This window comes from Lathyrus oleraceus, chromosome 6 (assembly GCF_024323335.1).
Source record: "Lathyrus oleraceus cultivar Zhongwan6 chromosome 6, CAAS_Psat_ZW6_1.0, whole genome shotgun sequence".
Lineage (NCBI taxonomy): Eukaryota > Viridiplantae > Streptophyta > Magnoliopsida > Fabales > Fabaceae > Lathyrus > Lathyrus oleraceus.
Genome location: NC_066584.1, coordinates 305,620,600 through 305,644,490, shown reverse-complemented (window position 1 = coordinate 305,644,490; position 23,891 = coordinate 305,620,600). Strand labels below are relative to the sequence as shown.

Below are 23,891 nucleotides of genomic sequence, written 5' to 3'. Positions count from 1 at the left end.
ACTATGCGCGCCACTTGCAACTCTCTGACCGCCGCCGATCGCTTTTCGCTAAATTTGTCACCATCATCTTTTATATGATTAAGTATTCATTCTTTCACGCGATCAATTTCGTTGATTTTTATTTGGATCGGGAATTTGCAATTTTATTTTTGAATGATGAACATGAAGTAGAGAAGAGAGAATGAGAGAGGATGGTGGAGGTGTCTCCGCCACTGAGTTGGTCGGTCAGTCGCCCCCTTTATGAAATCATGTTTTGCTGGGAGGCATATTCATCTTTGACATAAGAATGAGTGTGTTGCTGTAAATATTCTGGAAACGTTTTATTTAATTTTATTGTGTTTTTTTAGTTTTATTTTTTTAATTATTATTATTATTTAATAAATTAATCCAATTCCATGTGTCAAGAGTTGAGTGAAGGCTTTTGAAATTTAAAAAAAAAAAATTGTTTCTCTCTTTCCAAATGCAGTGCATCCCTCCTCCATTTACAACTTATCCCATTTTTTTTTCTTTTTTTCTTTTTAATTTATTATTATTATTATGTAGTAATTAGGGTTTTAGTGTCATTTGGGTTGGGCCTAAGCTATTCTTAATATTTGCACCATGTCCCAATCATTTCTACACTCATAAAACACATTCATCCTCCAACATGCTCAAAATATATGTGAAATGTGTTCATGCATCTAGGAGCATCTCATTAACCTGAATAATACACTTGATCATCGTTAGTACCTTAGGTTCATAAAAGAATGGTTTCAAATGATCAAAATATGTCTCAAAAATCATTTTTTGACAGTCTAAGAAGTTTGAGTCGACTCACATCCTGAACCGGTCGACTCATTCATACATATCCCAGTCTGTGAAACTCTCGGGTCTAAACAGGTCGAGTCAGAGGTCGACTCAATCCTGGGAAAACCAAATGAGTCGACTCATCCACATGATTGTGTCGACTCATTGTATGATTCATTTAAACCATGATTACCACGGATCTGAACATGTCGAGTCATATGTCGACTCAACTCTGGAAAAACCCTGTTTGAGTCGACTCATCCCCTATTTGAGTCGACTCATCTCTTGCTTCACTTGAGTAGTTTTTGTCTCGGGTCTGAACAGGTCGAGTGACCTATGTGAACAGGTCGACTGGTCACGTTTTGCACTCAATTTTCTGTTGTACATTTTTGCAAAATTGTTCTGTTATTTCTGTTACTTTGTCCATGCATCATATAAATAATCTAGAGTCTCTTCTTCAACTAGCAACAAGAAAAGTGAAAGATATACACTAAAATGCTCTTCATCTTCATTCTTCATTGCATTTCTCAACAATCACACATAACAATCTTTGTTAATCATTTAGCATTGTTGTGGTGATAACGTCCAAATAGGATTGTGTAATCTTAGTTTGGGTAGAGACTTTAAGTGGGTTTTTCTTGAATAAAACCATTGGGGTTTTGTCCTCCAAGAATTGGAGTTTTTTGCACTAATATTTGCTTCATATATTCATCTGAGTGAAAGGTTTGAAGAACGGTGAGTTTGTTCAAACAAGTAACGGTAACCGGAGGATTGTGAAGGAAGGTTAGGGTTCAAGCGTCTTGCGATTGAAGTCAGTCGAGATGGAATTTTGAAGAACGTGAAGTTCTTGTAATAAGGTAGCTACAACCGGTGGTTTCATGCATATCCGGTTGAAATCAGGCGAGCTAGAGTTTTGGAGAACGTGGAGTTCTTGCAATAAGGTAGCTGCAACCGGAGGGTTGTTCGGAACGCTTGAAGGACTTGGTTCAACTAAAATCAAGGGGAGAGAAGTGAATAGGATCTGCAATAACAATAAGAGTTGGTTGGTGGTGATCATTTCTTCTCTTGTAATAACTTTGCAAATTGATAATAAAGATCTCAAATATAGTTTTAGAATTGGGGGCAGACGTACCCTAAGCGAAGGCGAAAGGGGAACTGCCTAAACAAAGTTGGTGTTGTTCTCTCTTTCTCTTAACTCTTTAAACTTTGCATTAATTATGTTTTGTATTAAATTAATAGTAAAATCAATCTCGCTTAATTGTTGTGCATATTAGTTGTTTAATAAATTGGTGCAATCACTTTGATTGCAACTAAGTAAAATCATGCACATTCAATTTGAGTGAAATTGAGAGTTGGTGTGGAATGCTCACCAAGTGTTCGATAAAATTAATCTCACACAAATGTATTAATATTTTACTTGCTCTCTTATTGTGTTAACTCATTATTAGAGGTAATGATATCAAGGATATTGGTAATTAATGGATTGATTTAGATAGTGGTTGATTATCTCTATCGTAGTTATTCCATTCGGTTTCACGCATATCTGATCTTTCCATTAACATATCATTTAGACGATTGTGGTCTAGGGAGCTTTTGTAACCTTTGAAAACATTTTAAAAAGCGCTAAATTTTAAATACTGACATATTCATCCGCACTTCTAGATTGGTATTGTCGTCTAACAAATGGTATCACGAGTGTTGGTTCATCTAGTGTTTCGCAAATAATTTTTTAGAAAATGAGTAACGATCCTAAAGGGGCGTACAATAGGGTGCCTAATTTTACTGGTGAAAACTATAATTATTGGAAAGATTGTATGTGTAGCCATATCACCTCTATTGATAGGAAGGTATGGAAAGTCATCCAAGATGGTCCTATGGAAATAACCATGACCAATGCAGGTGGTGTTGTTATACCTAAACCGGAGGCACAATGGAATGAAGAAGATGGGAAAAAGTATATCTATGATTGGAAAGCCAGAAATACACTCATCGCCACCTTAGGTGTTGAAGAGTATTATAGGGTTTCCCATTGTACTAGTGCTAAAGCTATATGGGACTCGTTGCAAATTACCCATGAGGGAACCAATGATGTCAAACTAGCTAGAATCAACTCTTTAACTCAAGAATTTGACCTTTTTCATATGGATAATGGTGAAACCATTGCCGATATGCAAAAGTAATTTTCTTATCTAATCAATCAGTTAAATGCTCTTGATAGAACTACCCTTAATGATGTTGCTACTAACAAAATCTTAAGATGTCTTAATAGGGACTGGCTACCAAAGGTCACCATGATTAAGGAAGCCAATGATCTAAGAACATTGGACATGACAACATTGTTTGGTAAGCTTCAAGAGCATGAGCAAAAGCTCATGAACCTTGAGAAACATGAGAAGAGTCAAAAGAAGGAAAAGAAGGAGAAAGCTAAGGACACTGAAAGGAAGTCTATCACTTTAAAGGCTTCAAGATCTAAGTCATCCACCAATAATACGTGTGAGAGTTAATCAAGTGATGATGATAAAGATTCGAATGAAGACATGGGGTTGTTCGTAAGGAGGTATAACTGATACCTTATAAAGAATGAAGTTTAACATTCGGATAAAAATATTGTCAACTATAGAAGACACTTAAAATTCCTGAATCGAGAGGAAGGTAAGACAACTAAGTCAAAAGGATCATGCCATAATTGCGGAAAGGCCGGTCACTATAAGCTGAATTGTCCCTTGTTGAAGAAAGACAAAGGAAGAGACAAACGTCACAACAAATCTAGCAAAGCTAGAAGAGCATACATTGCATGGGAGCGCGATAGTGAGTCCTCAAGTGATGATAACTCAAGTGATGAAGAGGAAAATGTCAATATTTGTCTTACGAATCATCAAAAGAAGAAAAATAATGTAAGGCGTTCTAAGTATGATCATGTTGATATTGTAGAATGCCTTTAGTACTCTACACAATGAGGCCAAGAAAGCTTTTAAACGTTTGGCCTCAAATAAGAAAATTTTATGTTATTTAGAAAAGAAGATTTCTGATTCCGAAAAGGAATTAGAAACTCTTAAGAAATCTATGATAGAGGTTACTAAAGGCAAAATTGAAGATGATAAGGGATTTTGTTTTAGATGGTATGGATGTGAAACTTGTCACATTTGGCAAAGAGAGGTTAGAACTCTTCAAGCTAAATTAGACAAGGCTTTACAACCTAAAATTACCTTTGCTATTGATCAATCACATTTTAGAAGTAACATGAATAATCCTTATCAAAAATACACTTATGTGGTAAAGGATCAAGTTAGCAAAAGCAACTCTCATCCGAACTTAAATTGTCTATATTGTTGCAAAAGGGGACATACTATTGCTAAATGCCAATTTAGGAGATTTTTAGTTCCTAAAGGCATTTTTCAATGGTTGCCCAAATGCAACCAAAGTTTCACTCACACACTAGGACCCAATGAAAATTGGGTACCTCCTTCCCTTGTTTAAATTTGTAGGTGGAATGTCTTAAGGATACGGAGAGAACATGGATTCTCGATAGTGGATGCTCAAGACATATGACAGGTGTCACTTCCTTGTTCTTTGACTTTGTGGCTAAGAAGAAAGGGTTTGTAACTTAGGTGATAATAACAAGGGAGCTATAGTCGGAAAAGGTAGTGTCGATAATCCCTCATCTACTACTATCTCAGACGTCCTTTTAATTAAAGGCCTTAAGCACAATCTCATTAGTATTAGCCAATTATGAGACAAAGGATATAAAGTATCATTTTCAAAAGATTGTTGCATGATTGAACATAATGATAAAAAGAATGATGTGCTTAAGGGATGGAGGGTAAATAATGTATACATGCTTGACTTGAATGAAGTATCTTTGACTAGCGCTAAATGTCTCGTCTCCATGGGTGAAGACTCGTGGCTTTGGCATAGGCGATTAGTGCATGTCAACTTTGACTTGCTAAATAAAGTTATTGCAAAAGATCTAGTAGTTGGTCTTCCCAAAATCAAATTTTCAAAAATCACTTATGTGATGCGTGCCAAATGGGAAAGCAAATAAGGATCTCTTTTAAATCTAAAAATATTGTTTCCACAACGAGACCCCTTAAACTTCTCCATATGGACCTTTTGGGCCATCTAGAATTAAAAGTCTAGGTGGAAACTACTATGGTTTTGTTATAGTAGATGACTACTCTAGATTTTGTTAGACCATCTTCTTAGCAAGTAAAAGTGACACTTTTCCTGCTTTTGAAAAGTTTGCCAAGATGTCTCAAAACAAATTGAACACTAGCATAGTTACTATTCGAAGTGATCACAGAGGTGAATTTGAAAACCACCTCTTTGAGGAATTTTGTGAAACAAACCGCATTGATCATAATTTTCTGCTCCAAGAACTCCACAGCAAAATGGAGTAGTGGAACGCAAAAACCTAATTTTAGAAGAGCTTGGAAGGACTATGATCAATGAAAACGGCCTTCCTAAATATTTTTGGGCCGATGCCATAAATACGACTTGTTATGTATTGAATAGGACACTCATTCGTCCTATTCTAAACAAAACTCCTTATGAATTGTTAAAGGGAAGGAAGCCTAATATTTCACATCTTCATGTCTTCGGATGTAAATGCTTTGTATTAAATAATGGTAAAGAACACTTTGGTAAATTTGACTCAAAACCCGATGAAGGTATCTTTCTCGGATACTCTCAATCTAGTAAAGCATATAGAGTATACAACAAAAGGTTACTTATTGTTGAAGAATTCGTGCATGTTTCCTTTAATGAATCTTATTTGAAAATTGTTGGAGAAGGTATTGTTGTTGATGGTGCATGTGTTCCTTCGGAAGATATAATAAAAGATCAAGAAAAAAATAGTGTTGAACCCTATCCGGAAAAAGCCGTGGAGGAGCCGGATCACATATCTGAAAAGAAAGAGGACGATCATTCGATTAATAACAATGATCTTCCTTTAGAATGGAAATATTCTAAGGATGATCCCATTAATAATATTCTAGGAGATATCAAAGGGAGTTACCACACGGTTAAAGATAAGTAACTTTTGTTATCATTTCGCTTTTTTCTCACAAATTGAGCCTAAAAACTCTAAAGATGCGTTACTCGATGAACATTGGTTTATAGCGATGCAAGGGGAACTTAATCAGTTCAAAAGAAATGAGGTGTGGGATCTTGTTCCCCCTCCGCGAGACCATCGAGTAATCAACACTAAATGGGTGTTTAGGAACAAGTTAGACGAAAACAGAGTTATAACTCGCAACAAGGCTCACCTTGTTGCTCAAGTCTATAACCAATAGGGAGGCATCGACTATGAGGAAACTTATGCTCAGGTTGCCCGACTCGAGGCTATACGCCTTTTGCTTGCCTATGCTTATTCTCAAAATTTCAAACTATTTCAAATGGACGTTAAGAGCGTCTTCCTAAACGGTTACATTAATGAAGAAGTCTATGTATCTCAACCTCCCGGTTTTGAAAATTATGAGCATTCTAACTACATCTATAAGCTTAAGCATGCTTTATACGGTCTCAAACAAGCCCATAGGGCATGGTATAAGCGTCTTAGCAAATATCTACTAGAACAAGGATTCTCAAGAGGGAAGGTTGATACAATCCTTTTTATTAAGCATCAAGGAAAACACTCTATTTTAGTTCAAGTCTATGTTGATGACATTATTTTTGGATCTACTAACATAAATTTAGTCAAGGAATTCTCTAAGTTGATGCAGGGAGAATTTGAAATGAGTATGATGGGGGAGATAAATTACTTCCTCATACTTCAAATCAAGCAACTTGAAGAAGGAACTTTTGTGTGCCAAACGAAGTATTGCAATGAGTTACTCAAGCGCTTCGACATGGCAAACTCCAAAATAATCAACACTCCAATTCATACTGCGGTTAATATGGATAGGGATAAAAATGGTAAGGTCGTAGATTTAAAAAGGTATAGAGGTATGATCGATTCTCTCCTCTATATTACCGCATCTCGACCAGACATTATGTTTAGTGTATATATGTGTGCTAGGTATCAATCATGTCCCAAAGAGTCATATTTAAAGGTCGTCAAGCGCATACTTAGATACCTCTGTGGTACTTCAAAGTATGGACTTTGGTTTTCTAAGGGATGTGATTTCTCTTTGGTAGGCTACTCTGATTCCGACTTTGCTGGTTGCAAATCGGATAGGAAAAGCACTAGTGGCACTTGTCATTTTTATTCAAATTCCTTAGTGAGTTGGCACAGCAAAAAGCAAGTTTCAGTTGCTTTGTCAACAACTGAGGTGGAATACGTTGCTGCGGGTGATTATTGCGCTCAAATTTTAGGGCTCAAACAACAATTAGTCGACTTCAATGTTCAATTCCCATTTTTTGTGACAACACAAGCGCCATAAATTTAACCATAAATCCTATACTACATTCGCGCACTAAACATATTGAAATTCAACATCACTTCCTTAGGGATCATGTTGAGAAAGGTTATGTTGTCTTCGAGCATGTTGATAGCAAAAATCAACTTGCCGATATTTTCAAAAAACCATTTACGACAGAGCCTTTCTTCCACATCCGTAGGGAACTTAATGTTCTTGATATCTCAGATTGCGTTTAAATCTATATATGATGCCTACTCTATATCTATGCTTGTACATTCCTTGATTTATAAGTGCGGGATATGTGAGGGCACTCGTCGTCTATCATCATTGTAGGTAATATCGTTCCTATCTATTTGACCTATATTGATCAACTATGTATGTATATACTTGTTCTATGTAATTCTTGATGTTCATTTTATGGTTTGATCTAAGTTTGATCAATTTCTATGTTTGAATTATACTTGAACTTGCTTAGGTATCATATTTAACATGCATGTTGTCGCGGCTGGAAAAATGACAGAGTCGCCATCATCCTTTTTTCATTCCTAAGGAATAGGGAAATAATGATAAAACCTAATAGTTACGGGTGAGAGACTAGGTTCGGGAGTCAGTTAAGAAAGGGGAAGGTGTTAGGCGCCCCTTACCTCCATTGTACTCAATGGGATCCTCCTACAATTCTAGGGCTAGTGTGTATTTCTAAAGTGTTTGCTTTAATATTTATTAATTATTAATTATTTATTTATTTACCGAAGGTATTACTTTTAAATGGACGAGAGACCCAAAAATATTTGTCATAATTGTACTCGCTAGAGTTTACAACTCTATGCCTACGTACCTTCGCATTAGGCGAAGGATCAGAGTACCGTAGTTCTTCTTGAAAATGTTGTTTGGTTGGTTGTTTTTATCCCTTGAAAATTCTCACGCCTCAGGGACGGAGAAATAATTGATTTTGAAAAATGCCTCAATACACTAGGGTAGAGGTCTTACGATTTAAAGTGAGTTCAAATTGATTTTATCCCTTTTATCCCATGCAAAAATAGTATTTTAATTCATTTAAGAAAATAAGTTATGAGTCATAATTAGGTATTAGACATAACCTTTTATCCCAATTTTATCCCCGATTTTATTCCTTGAAAATCCTAGACTTTTAGACAATGTTTTATCCCATATGTGTATCCCTTGTTTTTATCCCCTATTATCCCTTATTCAATTGTAAAAATTTAATTTGATTAAGAAAAATAAATTAAATAATATGCAATTTAACATATCTCTTATCCTGATTTTATCCCTTAGTTAATTTACCAAAATATGATGAATATTTTAATTTTAGAAAATAAACCCATGACAATATTCGATGATTATAAAGTAACAAAATATCATGTTCCTGATTATTTATCCCTAAAATCCTAAAAATATATCCCACAATTTTATCTCATATTATCCCTAAAATTATCTCATAATTTTATCCCATAAATTTTATCCCTTGTTTTTATCCCTTGAAATTGTTATAGAATTTTATAAATGTTTGTCCCTTGATGTATCGCTTGTTTTTATCCTTTGTGTTTTATCCCTTGTGTTTGTATCCCTTGTGTTTGTATCCCTTGTCCCTTGTTTTTATCCCTTGTTTTTATCCCTTATTTTTATCCCTTGTTTTTATCCCTTAAAGCCCTAGCAGTTACCCATAATTTTATCCCGTATTCTTATTTTAATTAATCTTAATTTTATCCATAATTAATTAAATATGACTATTATAAATAATTACATGTGATAATCCCAATTTAAATAACCAAACCACAAATAAATAAATTCAATTATGACATAGATTAAATCATGGATTTAAAAATTTAGAAATCCCCAATTATTAATTAAAATGAATTAATCTTAGCTATTAAATAAAATCCCCGATTAATATTTGATTAAATAATTAACCAATTAATTAAAATTAAAAAGGAAAATAATGATACCAAACAATTTCTCACTTTCTCTCTCATGACAATGAACGAAGAAAAAACTGCTTCTTCTCTCCCTCATTCGATATGAACGCTCATCTCTTCTTTTTTCAACAAATATTTCACTCTCATTCACAAACACACAACCCAACCTTCGATCTCTTCTTTTTTGTAAAAGGAAATCTATGGATCTTACATCCCAGTAACAATAACACCTTGTATATTCCTCCCAAATTTTGACAAAACACAAAAGTTGCAAGGTGATTATTAACGAAACAAGGGTGAGCGGTGGATTTCAGATCTAACATGCGATCCGTAATGGTGGTGACAGATCTGTGCGGCGGAGGCGCTCTGTGGATTCAAACGAGATCATGGCTGGAATCAAATAGTTAACAAACTCCGGTGAGATTCGAGTTCAATTTGATTTTTGATGTATTTTGCGGTTCATTTTTTTTAAACACTATTTCAATTAGTTTTGTATCAGAGTTCTACTGGTTTTAATTTGAATTTTGTTTTAGTTTTTGTTAATTTCCGACTCGATTTTGTATGGCTTTAAGTTTGACATTGTTCTTCGTTTTTTTTGTAGTTTGGCTTCATGGTTGTGATAAAAAGATTGAAGTTTCGTCTGGATATATTCGAGACAATTTGTTGTTGCCGTTTTTAAATTTGGTCCATTTTCCCTACTTACAGAGGTAGTTGTATATTGAAGATGATAAAGTGGATTTAGGATGTGTTTCTAAAATACATATGGTTGTGTGATCTCACTGTTTTTTATAGATAAATGTGGATTTAATTGAAAAAGGTTAAATGACTTATTTTAAAATATAACAGTTCGATTCATGTTAAAATATGATTAGTTTAAAAATAGGGTGTGAGTTTTTTTTTAGCGTTTGGTTTAGGTTTTAACTATTGTGAAATTGGTTTAAAGAAATATGTTAATTTAAATTGAAGATTTAATTTCCTAAAATTTGTGTATTATATGGTATTAGTTTCAAGAAATATATGAGATTGGTTTCTCTATTATATGATATTAATTCAATTTGGTTAGATAATTACTATGTTTGATTCTCTAAAAAACAATTGTGTATACATATTTTTTAATGATAATTATCAATTAATTTTTTTTTTTTTTTAAATAGAAAAAAAACAAAACATATTCCACAATAAACCAATATTCTATTAAGCATCAAACAAGAAATAACATGTCAAATAAGTATAAGTGAGGGAGTAAGGACCGACCTACGGGGAGGAGATTGTCCCCGGTGAGAAAAATAATTCCTTTTGTTTCTCCTTACTCTTTGCGTTTCCGATCCGACCTTCTCGTAATTCTTCTTCTTTGCTCGTGCCTTTTTCGAAAATATCGATGTTGATGGAGCTTTAAGATTTCGGTGAATTGTGGATGCCTGAAAAGTGTGAATTTGTGTACTATTTATAGATGGAGAATTAGGTCAAGAATTGAATGAGATTATCTATTTTTAGAAAGATTTAATTTGACCCGAAAATAATAATAAAACATAATTAAAAACATAAAAAATGAATATTATAATATTTATTAAAAATAAATTAATAAAAAAAATCGAAAATAATAAATAAAAGGTAAAAAAGTGAAATTTTTAATTTTAAAATAATGTTTAGTGAAAGTAAAACAAGAAAGGAAAGAAAAAACTATAAAAATTAGTCATTTGGGAATTGAACTCATGACCTCTTGCACTCAAGACCCCTATCCATGTACTATAGGTACATTAGACCATTACACTTATTTGAAATAAAGTAGCACTTCCACATACTTAAACAAATAATTTAAATACCGAGATAACTAAAATATTTTCATAACAAATAATAACTAAACTTTTAACCTATATATTTTTTTTAAAACCTCATAGACTATTAATCTATAATTTTATTAAATAATTCCCACCCTAATATAATACTTATGTTTTTAAATATTATAATTTAATGAGATATACTATTATAATTACTAATCATATCTATTTTAAAAATAAGAAAAAAAATAACTTTAATAGTTATAAACCCTTTTTAGCATAATCCTTCAAATTATGTTTTTTTTAAATCTAAATAATACCCCTAAACTAAAATCAACTCCTAAGAGGGACTAAAAAATCAAAATGGTCTCCCTTTAACTTTTTAGGTCATTTGACCAGATGACTGGTATGTTCTGGATGTGTTAGTGTCAGCTAAAAATAAAAATGAAAAGGTGGTCAAAATTTGGGGTACGACAGCTGCCCCTATTTAATCAGCTTCTAACTGAAAGGATGGTGACGCTGAGCCTTCATCTTCTCACGGTGGAAGATGATTAAATATATAGAGAGACCCTAATTTTGACCACGTAATTAGTGGATTCTGGGAATACGCAATGATTGAACAATCCTTGATGCTCTATTGGCATCCAGACCAACCTTTGATGGAACCCCAATAATACCATGGCGATTAATTTCAGCCCATATGGGTGAAATTTGTATATAATTCCTATGATCATTTGATCATGTTACCGAAATTGGGTAGGACTCTGACGACCCTCCGGTCGTTGTTTGATAAACCTTGGTAGAACCCCTAATAAAACTCATAATAAAATCCTTTTCAAAACTCTAGATGAAACCACTGATACAACTTCTAATGGAACCTCTGATGATAAAACCCTAATGAAATCATTTGACAAATCCCTGATGGAACCCCTTGATTAATCCCTGATGATCAGTTTCAACCTCTCCGAGTAATATTTGCCTATAATCATCTGATTATGTCCCTGGAGTCGAGTAGGACTTTAGTGATATCACAATCACTTTGGATAAGGCCCCTCTCGTGATAATTTGGTGAAACCCCTTGATAAAGTTCTAGTAGACCCCCTTGATGGAAACTTTTGATGAAACTTCAAATAGAATCCCTAGATGAAACCCTTTATAAAACCCTTTTGATGAAATCCCTTTATGAAACTCCTTGATAGAAATCTGGTGAAACCCTTTGGATAATATTTTGATGAAAACCCTTTGATATAACCCCTTTGATGAAACTTCAGATGGAATCCCTAGATGAAACCCTTTATAAAATCCTTTTGATGAAATCCCTTGATGAAACCCCTTGATAGAAATCTTGTAAAACCCCTTAATGGAACCTTTGACGAAACCTCTTGATGAAACCCTTTTTGATCAAATTTAACCCTTCTGGATGAAACTTGCATACGATTCCTATGCTCATCTGATCATTTTATGAGAATCGGGTAGTACTCTACTGATACCCCAATCACTCTAGATGAAACCCCTTGGTAAAATTCTGGAAGAATCCCTTGATGGAATCTTTCGATGACATTCCTGATAAACCCTTTTTGATCAAATCCCTTGACAAAACCCTTTTGATAAAATCCCTTGATAAAATTCTGGTGGAACCCTTTGATAGAAAATTCGGGTGAAACCCTTTTGATAAATCCATGATGAAATCCCTTGATAGTAATATTTTGTTGAAACTTCTTGGTAAAACCCTGGTGAACCCTTGATGGATAATGATCTGATGAAAACCCTTTGATTGAACCCCTTTGATAAAATTCCTTTGATAAAATCCCTTGGTAAAATCCCTTGATAGAACCCATTGATGAAAATCCTTTATACTTCTGATAAAATCCCTAATGGAACTCCTGGTAAAAACTCTTTGATGCAACCCTTGGTGGAACCCCTTGAAAAACCCCGGTGTAACCCTTTGATAAAACCCTGGTGCATTTGATGGAACATATCCCTCATATGGGATAAGTTAATAAGCTGGATATGTAAGAGGTGAATACCCGCTAAATAATTGATAACGATCATTCTGGATGACCGACTACCAGATAGATTCCTCTGACAACTTAAGGTGAGTGAGTTTGTTAGGAAAGTCCTTTATTGAAAAGGCTCTATGGAGATGGTTACTTATTGGGGAAGCCCAAAAAGCATTCTTGCTTGGGAATTGTACCTGTATAGCTCGGGATTGAGAATTCAATCGTCCTCGATATAAGAACCAATGCTAAATAAATTATCATTGTTGTAAAACCCCGAGAGTAGTGATAGTGGTATAAGAACTAAAAGAAGTAACAACGGTAGAAGAACCGTAAACTGAAATGACAAAAAGTGAAATGGTCTACCATTAAGAATGGAACTTCCTAATACTTAAATAAAAAGTTATGAGTGTAATGGTCTAATCAAGTTGCTCACTCCAACAATTTTTCTCTCCTTTTATATTTTACTTTCACTAAACATTATTTTATATTTAAAATTTTCACTTTTTACTTTTTATTTATTATTTTCAATTTTTTTATTAATTTATTTTTAAAATTTTGATTTTTTTTTTTACCTTTTTGCATTTTTTACCTTAATCCGTCATAAAAAAAAATCATCGATGTGAATTTAATTACTTAGATTACGCATGATGTATTTGTGAATTTTTGTCACCATAGTCTTGTTTTTTTTATGTCTAATTTTTGTTGATTTTATTTCAATTTTGCAATGCATATTATGAACTCTTCGACCAAATTTACTATTAGAAACAGTTTCTTTTAAATAAAAATCTCATAATTTTGTTTTTAAAAGATAACAAAACAACACCATCATTTTCGTTGCACGAAATCTTCAAATCAATATCTTTATCATCGATTGATAATCAATAAACCACAACTTCACTCTCACAACAACATTCAAACATGAATAAAAACTGCAGAGAAAAATTCCATTTTCACAAACCTCATTACCAACAAAAAAGAGCGTTCCAAATCGGTGTTTTCGTTCTAAAAAATCGATAAACGGATAATCCTTAGAAGCTATCTCTGACATATTCATGACGCCACCGACGATATAGCATTTGTGCTTGTTTGCTAATGTCATCGATGGGGAAACAAGATGGAAATTTGTTCCGTTCAATCATCTAGCAACTTTTGACACCATGGCAATGGAAGTTGATCTCAAGAATAAAATCAAATAGAATCTCGAATTGTTTCTCAAAGCGAAACCAATCTAATATGCAAATGACAGCATCCTCCTAACAATGAACAGAAACAACAACAAATAGAAACTGAATCCAACTTCATACACACGCGAATCTGACACCTCCTACACCGGGCCCACACAGCCTCCGCTAAGCCATCTTCGACGCCGGACAACACCATCTCTGACGCCTCTCTCGAACCTGCCATCGTCGCACATCCGCCGCTGAAAAAATTGTTGCTTTATGTTCCGAAAAAGAGAAAGGAAGTAAGGTCATGTTCATGGTGGAAGTGAATCCCATGAAATTAAAGAGAAGAAAAATACATGGTAATCCATGTCTCTTTTATTTCTCTATTTAGTTATTTATTTGTTATTTTTTTAATCATTGATTTTCTTTTCTTTTTATTTATATTACCGTGGCATTAGGCCTTTTAAGAATATTATTATTATTATTATTATTACTATTATTATTATTATTATTATTATTATTATATTAACTTTTTATTTTAAAAACTCTCATATTATCTCATTACATTCTCACGTGGTTGTTTAGAAAAAATATATACTTTTTTTCTATTGTTTTACTTATGAATTGTAATATGAATTGTAATGATACAATTTACATTATAGTATTTTTTATACTGTCAATATGAATTGTAATGACACACTTTACATCGTATTATTTTTTTATATATCATAATAGTATTTTTGGGGCCTAGCTCATTTCTAGCCTTTTAGAATTGGATCTCATTATTAAGTAAATCTTAATTTTATAATGTGAGAGTAAATTTGTACTTCTAAATTATTAAAAATACAAAAGATAAAATTATGGGATAAAACTCTAAGGTTTTTAAGGATTAAATTAGGGATGAAATCAGGATAAAGGGGTTATGTCTAATATTCTAGTATAATCACTAATTTTTTTTCTTAAATAACTTAAATATTATTTTTACAAACAATTAAGGGATAAAATCAAATTCAACACACTTCAAACTATAATTCCTCTACCTTAGTGTATTAAGGTGTTTTCTTAAAATCAATCACTTCTCCGCCTCCGATGCGTGAGAATTTTCAAGGGATAAAAACATTCAACAAATTTTTTTACCAGAACTACGAGACTCTGATTCTCCAATAAAATTGGAGGTACGTAGGCATAGAGTTGTAAACTCTGGCGAGTACAATAATCAAAAACCTTTTTAGGTATTTCTCTTAATAAATTTTATTTTTTTAATAAAACATTTTTTGTAAATAATTAAATAGTTAATAAATATTAAAGCAAACACTTAGAAACACACTAACCCTAGAATTAAAGGAAGATCATATTAAGTACAATAGAGGTAAGGGGTGCCTAACACCTTCTCCTTACTTAACCGACTCCTGAACCCAGAATCTCACCTTTAGTTAGTAGGTTTTATCATATTTCCATGTTCCTTAGGAACGAATAAAGGATGGCGGCGACTCTGTCATTTTTCCAGTCGCGACAGCTGGCGACTCTGCTGGGGAGTTCTTATACTTTTCCTAGAGAGAGTATATCCTAACCTCTGGTTTTAGGGGTTTTGTGTGCATCTTTGTTTGTTTGCTTTTATTTATTTGTTTGTTTAATGATTCTCCTTTATTTATTTTTCTTTTTATGCTCCTTATTGTTATCTTATCTTATTAAAATTTCATATATCATTGGTGGGAATTGATATTCCGTGAGAAGCTAAAACTCAAGCTCGAGGAAAAATTAAGCTTGAGTAAGGGGTCGTCCTGTCTAGGCCACCGGAATTTTCATCCCGTAGGGTCTTTGATGACGATTCAGCCTAGAATAGATCAATTCAAAAGGTTTTTCATGAGAAGGCCAGCACTTCTTCATGATAGAGCTTTGAGTTCGATCCATGACTCTGGGGATCTCTTCTATAACCCTCTTAACTTAGGGTGACTTTATGTTATCAACCTGCAAAGGTCGTTATTAAGGTCCCGCCTAGATGAGACTTATTCCGAAGGATTACCGTAGGAAGACTTGCTCCTTCTCATGATAAAACAAGGGTATAGTCCATGACTCTAGGACTATTATCTTATCCAAAACTTTATATCCTACAAGTGAGGGGATTTGGTAGTCTAACCTTATATTCAACATAATCTTAAGCAGCCTACCCGATATAGGACATACTTACATGACCACCCTAACAAAAATCTTTAAAGTTAAGAGATGTTTATTTCATCATACCATTAGTATCAAAATAAAACTTTTAGCATACCTTTTAAAAAAAACTTTTTTTGCATACCCCATGCATTTGCATGCATACACATACATTTGCATATCCTTTCCACTTTTGACCTTCCTCCAACTTTCAGTAAACATTATTTTTAAGCTTTAACATTTTAAGTCCCACACAGTCTCAAACTTTTTAGAGGGTCCCAAATTTTATTTTTACGTTTTTATTTTTTTACCGTATGATGATGATAATCGGACGATCTTCGTTTTAAGTTTTATCATTATTTTTATTATAATTTCTATTTGTTTTATTTTTTGTCTTAAAATTCATCAAAAAAAATCAATCAAAATATTGCAAAGAATTTCTCAAAAGATTAGGGTAGCAGAATGTCAATGATATGTCAACTCCCATTAACACTTTGTAATATTAAGACAAAGATTAGGAAAGCAAGACAGTAGAAGAAAGTAAATACAGAAATATTATTTGTTCCCTTCTTTATATTACAGCAAATCGTCCTGAGATCATGTTTAGTGCTTGCATGTGTGCGCTTTAAAAGCAAACCCTAAAGAATTACACTTCTTTATGGTAAAATGCATTATGACGTACCTCTGGCACAATACACTTGAGTTTATTGTATCCTAATATGATGAATTTCACTTTGATTGAGTACACTCTTATTCACACTTTGCATGATGTAAAATGGATCAGAAAAGTATCAGTTGAACTTACCATTTGCTTCATAACTATCTTGTTTCAAATGAAGGAGCTTGAAAGGGGTGTGTTCATTGAATACACTAAATTGGTTACAATAGCCAAGAATTTGGAAAATAAAGGTATGTTGTTTAAGAAACCCACCATAGAATGATTAAATGAATAAAGTCATTATTTATCAAAGCTTTAATATGTAGTAAGGTGTTCAATCAAACTATAACCCTTTTTGGATGTTACGTATTATGCGACTATGATACTTTTATAATATCAAAATGTATAAATAATAAAACTAAAAAACTGCTCCACTATAGATGAGAACAAAAAGAACAAAATAAAAACATTAAATAAGTTTAAAATATAACTCAAGTTAATTTAGATATTGAATATAACAATAATATGGTAAAAAAATGATACCGGAACTTTATGATTCTCAGCAAATACTAAATGATACTGGAATTATAGGTCTCCTGTACCAATAGCTTTCATAGAACTTTTTCTATCTGGAATAAACTTCAATCCAACCTATAATTCAATTGAGTGATTTTAGATTAAGTTTAATTATCATCTTATGACAAAAACTATGTAATATGATCGTACTGTGTAATTCATGCTACTAACAAGTTGCAGTTGCAAATGAAATAGTAAGAAGATAATAGTATAATTATTAGCAATAATTAATTAAATTAAATCTCGGATATTTCATACCTTGATAGTCACGGTATAGAATTTGTGCAGCTAAATTGAATCCTTTATGTTTTAGTTTCAATCTCTTTCTAAATCATGATGTATAAAAATTTGTATTATGAAGAGTCATAATCATGTTGAATCTCTGATCTCTGCAATTCAGAGACGTATTTTTATAGGGAATAATTAAAAAGCCATGAATAAAGATTTTGTGAGAATTTTTCCTTCTTCATACCTTTACATGCTCCAATGCTTCCAATGCAGGACTCAATATAGATCCTTCCATTCTTGTCGGAAAATTCAAATATAAATATAAATATATGTATATACAATCATATGTTCATCACTTAATTATCATAAAAATATCTTAATAGTAAATATGAAATATTGAATTTCTTAAGTTTCTCTCACAATCTACTAATTTCAATTACATAATCAAAATCAAGAGAATTCACCAAATCAAAAGAAATAATAAAGTGTGTAACCGAAATTTGAAGATATATATTTTCATTATTCTCAATTGAAACAGAGCAGAGAGCACGCCACTGAAGATAATTTTTGTGTGCAAATAATATGGATGAAACAACAAATAAGTTATTATCATTTCGATTGAGTGTGACAACACGAGCACCACAAATCTCAGAAGAAAAAAATATAACATATTATTCTCATGCTAATCAATTGGCATTGTTGTATTAGGGACATGAACAAAAACAACACAACAAAAAAAATGTACAAGTAGAATTTGAACATAAAAAATGGAAATGAAAAGTAAGAGTAAAGAGTTTATGTGAAAAGAAAAGGTGAAACACAGTATTTGACATAAGAAAAAATTAAAGGTATATGATTAGTGGTTTGAAAAGAAAAAGTAAAAAGTTGTTGTTGATGAACGAAATGATTCAGTTAATATAAAATTTGATTGCTATATATATGAAGATATTAAAAATTTTGCTTACGTTGTAGTATGATTCTTTGATAAGAACTTGGAAGTATTTTGTAAAAATTGAGAAGCAAATTTGTAAGTTACCACAGTGGTATTAGTCCCCACATCGAACAGACAGTTGAAATAGGGTGAACTTGAATGAAAATAATAAGTCGCTTGCCACAAATAATGAATAGAATCCTACTATTGTAAAATAATTGAAAATCAGGGAAGAATAAGAAAAGATTAATACTTGGATTGGTGGGGTGCGCCAGCAATTGCTATAGTGCAACGCAAAAGCGACACACAAGAGACCCAATAGCAAGCTATTGTGGTGGACTCTTCCCCTCAAGAAATAAATTTAATATCGTGTGGACCAATGGCCCACATATCAGATATTAAACTGATAAGAACAGATACTACACTTGATCTTAGCCAAAAGGCCGAGAAAGGTATGCTTTTTCCCTCAGCTGGCTCTGGTTTTTATATTACACATTTCCTCTGCTTCTTCGTTTGCTTCCCGATGTGGGGCTTAAAGCAGTACACCATTTTGAACCCTTGTTGCGTTACTGCTTCATCAATCAATCATCAACTAGCCTTTAAGGTTACATTATCATTCAGGATTACCATAATGTTGCTTGGATATTATGCCTTTCACAGTTTAAACTACGATTCCTGTATTTCTAACCACCTCAAATTAACTTAATATTATCTTCTCTCACATGTTATATGGTATAATTCTTATGCAGCAGCATGTAATGTCTCCTATGTTTTGTTATGCAGCAGGAAGCTAACAACACAATGCAAGGAGACTTGGAACAGACCAATTACAACTTATACTTGCTTCCACATTCTTTATCATGCCCTCACTACTTATTTTCTCAAACCTTCTTTTAACCCATCTATGTATTTCTAAGCACATCAACTTAATAGTATATTTTCTCTAACATGGTGTACAACTTCATGTCCTTTTATTTATTTTCTACCAACTTCTCTCCTTGCTAAAACAATCTCTCTCCCAACTCAAATTTTAAAAACTCTTATATTTTCATTTAATAACTTATTACTTGTCTCATTTTGCTCATTTATGCAAATACAATCTATTTATTAACTTATTCACACAACACTATCATTATAAATTAATTATTCATTCTAAGAGACAAATAAATTAACTAATGTTCTATGAATAGTTTTTAGAACAAATTGAATCTACTTTGACCACTACAATCTATTTATTAACTTATTCACACAACACTATCATTATAAATTAATTATTCATTCTAAGAGACAAATAAATAAAATATTGTAACATTTTATAAATATCAATTTTACTATTTACTAATTGAAGCAATTGCACCGTGATTGACTTTTGACATCTGTATCAATTATCGTCAACTAATATTTGTATTCACATGCATTGCCTCAATGGTGTGGCACTTCACATTTTATACTACACTGATATAGTCCTATATTTGTGGCATATCAATCATTCATAATCAAGGTAATATATTAAAACCAAACTAGACATGCATAATTAAAGTGATGAATGATTGATAGGCCGCAAGTATACAGAAATATCAATGTAGTATAAAAAATTATCGAATTCACTATGACAAATTACAATTACCATTATCTATCATTCCTATGTTTAGCTAAGGTTACTCAAATAAATAGTTGATTTTATGCAAAAATTGAAAATAATAGATTTAAATCAATATTAATAACGAGATACCAAAACGTTGATTTCCGTCTACCTATGTTACTCATACAATTTAAAATATTTAATCATAACGAGAAAATTATTTTTGTAGAAAAAAACTAAATGAGAGATACCATCCACTTTCGCCGGCCCCTTATCGGATTTTAAACCCGTAATCGCACACTTTTGTAGTGCATAACTACAATTTTAAAATCCTTAATTAAAATTGGAGAATTTTTGCGATTTGATAATTAAAAATCTGGATTTTCTAAGTCCAATATTGTTTTCGCTCTTTCAACGCGTAAACAATATTTTGGTGTTTCTACTTTCGTAATAAAGTTTTAAATTAAAAACAAAGTTTTTAGAACATAAAATGTATTCTCGTTACAGTTAAATAAGCATGTAAGTTATACGAGTTTCGTCTGTATGACGGTCCTCGTGTTTCGGAATCAAACTAATCAAACATGGTGAAATAAACATTTAAATAGAATACTTTTGTTGAAGACATAATAAAAAAACAACAAAGTAAATGAACCTCGCAATTGTATAAATTTTGAATCTCGCATAAAATAATTGCTCATAAAGGAGACTTTGTTCTTATACGACAATACAATAATGAAATAGCAATGCGGAAAGTAAAATACAACAACAATAATACTCCAACATTGCAAAATTCTAAAATTGCAGAAAATCAAACTTGCATAAAAACCCCAATGTGGAATTTATTATGCTCTAAAACAAGTGAATTTAATGCTCAAGTAAGCATGGATGATTGTTTCAAGTCTTTACAGTACTTTTCATAAGTGAATTTTCCCTTAAAAAGTGGTGCAAAACATCCAGAAACCGTGCAAATCATCCTTAAATCGTGGAGGCAACAATTGCTAGAAATCTTGAATCGTGCAAATCATCCCGTCATGACGCTTTAAGTGAGAAACCTGATCGTGGGTCCATGACGAGTGACAGCAAGGTTGATTGTCTTCCCGTCATGGTCATCAAACACACACTTGTTTTTTTTTCTTTTGAATGATTGACAGTTAGCTGTTGAGGAGGCATGACAGGTGTAACTGCCCTGATCTACCTGTCATGAAAGTCATAAAGTAGTATTTTTGTGTCGCTTTTGCCGTTTTTCTCCATTTTTCTTTGTAGTCATTGCTCATTGATTAGTACTTGAAAAACTAAGTACAAAACCAACCTAAAGCAATAAAAGTACACGAAATGACACTAAAATATGTTGAAATCGAGTTAAAAACATGAAATGACACTATAAAATGTATAATGACTGCAGTAGTTGAAAAATTATCATAATCGCAATGTCGTCAATTGTGTATCGTGGACCCCAGGCGGGTTTAAATGATAAATATTATAATAATACTTTTCTATTTTGTTGCTTTGATTACTAGTTTAGAATATATATTTCTTTTTATTTCAAGGATTGCTTATGCAAAACATATTGCTTCATTTGTATACCTATCAAATTCCTAATGGCATGCAGGAGCATTTATATAATAGTGAAAAGAAATTATGAGGATAAAGGCCATTTTTATAAAAGAACCAGTTGAAGACCAACGATCAATCAACGATCTAGATCAAATTCGGGGTACAAATCTAAGGGTTGTGAATACATTTCACTACAAAAAAAAATGAGTTTATGCAACAACAAAAATTCGCAGCCTAAACTATGAAAACCGTAGTCTAAACCTTTAAGGGACGATTTTTCAGGCGTGGAGTAAACGGTTGTTGCCTATTCTAAAAGGGTATGGTTTTTTAACTTTACCCCACAGAAATTCAAAAGTGTCGCTTGAAATATGTCTATTGCCTACGGTTTATAAAATTTGCTTTGACCGCGATTTATTTTTCCCTACAGTATAAAACTGTCCCATTAGATGTAAGCTACTGTTTTAATAGTTTATTTTGGGCTACAGTTGTAAACCATGGGCAGCAGAAATAATCTTTTTCTTAAATTAACTTACAATGGAGAGACCCACTCAGTACTCTTCCACACATTTATGAAAAGTCTCATTTTTAGCCATTTTTATATGATAACATTGAAAAAATTGGGTACATTAATCTTAAGGATTATCTAAAATTATATATTGGTAAAATACATAAGGAGTGAAGAGTGTATAATTTTGAATCATCTTCAATTAATAATAATTCACATTCAGTTGTACTCTTACAAAGAACTTTTGTCTAAATATACAAAAAAATTATAAGCATAATGTAAGACAAATTATAGAATTTTATAATCATGAACTATCAAATTCCAGGTACAACCTTTAATCAAAGTATATAAAGCTTTCAATTATATTATAATAATCGTCTCTCAGCGGTAATAACAGAAGCCTTATCTAGATTGTCAATCTTTTTTCGATCTTTATCAAACTCCATCACTTGCTATTAAAATATAGTTTCTCCATGTCCTTAGAAATCACCACATAACCATAAAAGGTAAAGAGAAGACAAACATAATCATTGAGAAACCAACCAAATATTAGAAGATGATCATGTCATAATATATAGAATTGTAACAAATTTTTCCATGTCCGTCTTTCTGCGAGTAAATATAAATATCATTAATAAAAAACAAAGCAGGGAAGGAAATAATCATACTTGAGACTCACAGTGGACCACTGCTGTCACACGATCATTATATCCTTCAATACTAAAGAGATGAAATAAAAAGTGCCTATGAGCATATAGCTGCAAGTTTTGGAAAGAAAAAAAACTAAATAAGATATGAATAAACCATCATTTTAATCTTTAAACTAATACTCCAAAGTATTTTTCAAAAAAAGAAAATGAAATATAACTAAGTTAAAGTATTTTTCAAAGAGTAAATTAAGTTCCATCTCAAACAGAATAACTGCAGGTAAAATAATCCTCTTGCAACAGTAATACATTATAAACAAGAATAAAAACTAGTCATGAAGAGGCAAACTTGAGATTCATTTTAAAACAGAATTGAACAATCTAGCCAAATGTACAATTTACATGAATCTTTTGTTAACTTATTCACCACTACAATCTAGAACAAATTGAATCTACTTTGACCACTACAATCTATTTATTAACTTATTCACACAACACTATCATTATAAATTAATTATTCATTCTAAAAGACAAATAAATAAACTAATGTTCTATGAATAGTTTTTAGAACAAATTGAATCTACTTTCACCACTACAATCTATTTATTAACTTATTCAAACAACACTATCATTATAAATTAATCATTCATTCTAAAAGACAAATAAATAAACTAATGTTCTATGAATAGTTTTCAGAACAAATTGAATCTACTTTCACCACTACAATCTATTTATTAACTTATTCACACAACACTATCATTATAAATTAATTATTCATTCTAAAAGGCAAATAAATTAACTAATGCTCTATGAATAGTTTTTACAACAAATTGAATCTACTAGACCTCATGAAATTTACTAACGAGAAAATTATTTTCTAAGAAAAAATCTAAATTAGAGATAGTGTCCACTTTCGTCAGTCCATTATCGGATGAAATCTGTAATCGCACACTTTCGTAATGCATAACTATAAATTTAAAATTCTTAATTAAAAACAATGAATTTTGGCGATTTGATAATTAAAAATCTGGAT

General features: G+C 32.1%; 1 long non-coding RNA gene and 1 other non-coding gene across 3 annotated transcripts in view; both read right to left on the bottom strand.

Moving 5' to 3' along the window:
* LOC127096713 (uncharacterized) overlaps positions 1-19,019 on the bottom strand; it is an 84,541-nt gene extending 65,522 nt beyond the window's left edge. For both annotated transcript variants that reach the window (XR_007792779.1, XR_007792778.1), the window contains exon 1: positions 17,884-19,019. This is a non-coding gene — a long non-coding RNA (uncharacterized LOC127096713). The remainder of the gene's footprint in view (positions 1-17,883) is intronic.
* Positions 18,832-19,026, bottom strand: LOC127099769 (U2 spliceosomal RNA). Its single transcript, XR_007794241.1, has one exon. It is a non-coding gene; the product is annotated as a U2 spliceosomal RNA (small nuclear RNA).
* Between the last annotated feature and the right edge of the window lie 4,865 nt (positions 19,027-23,891).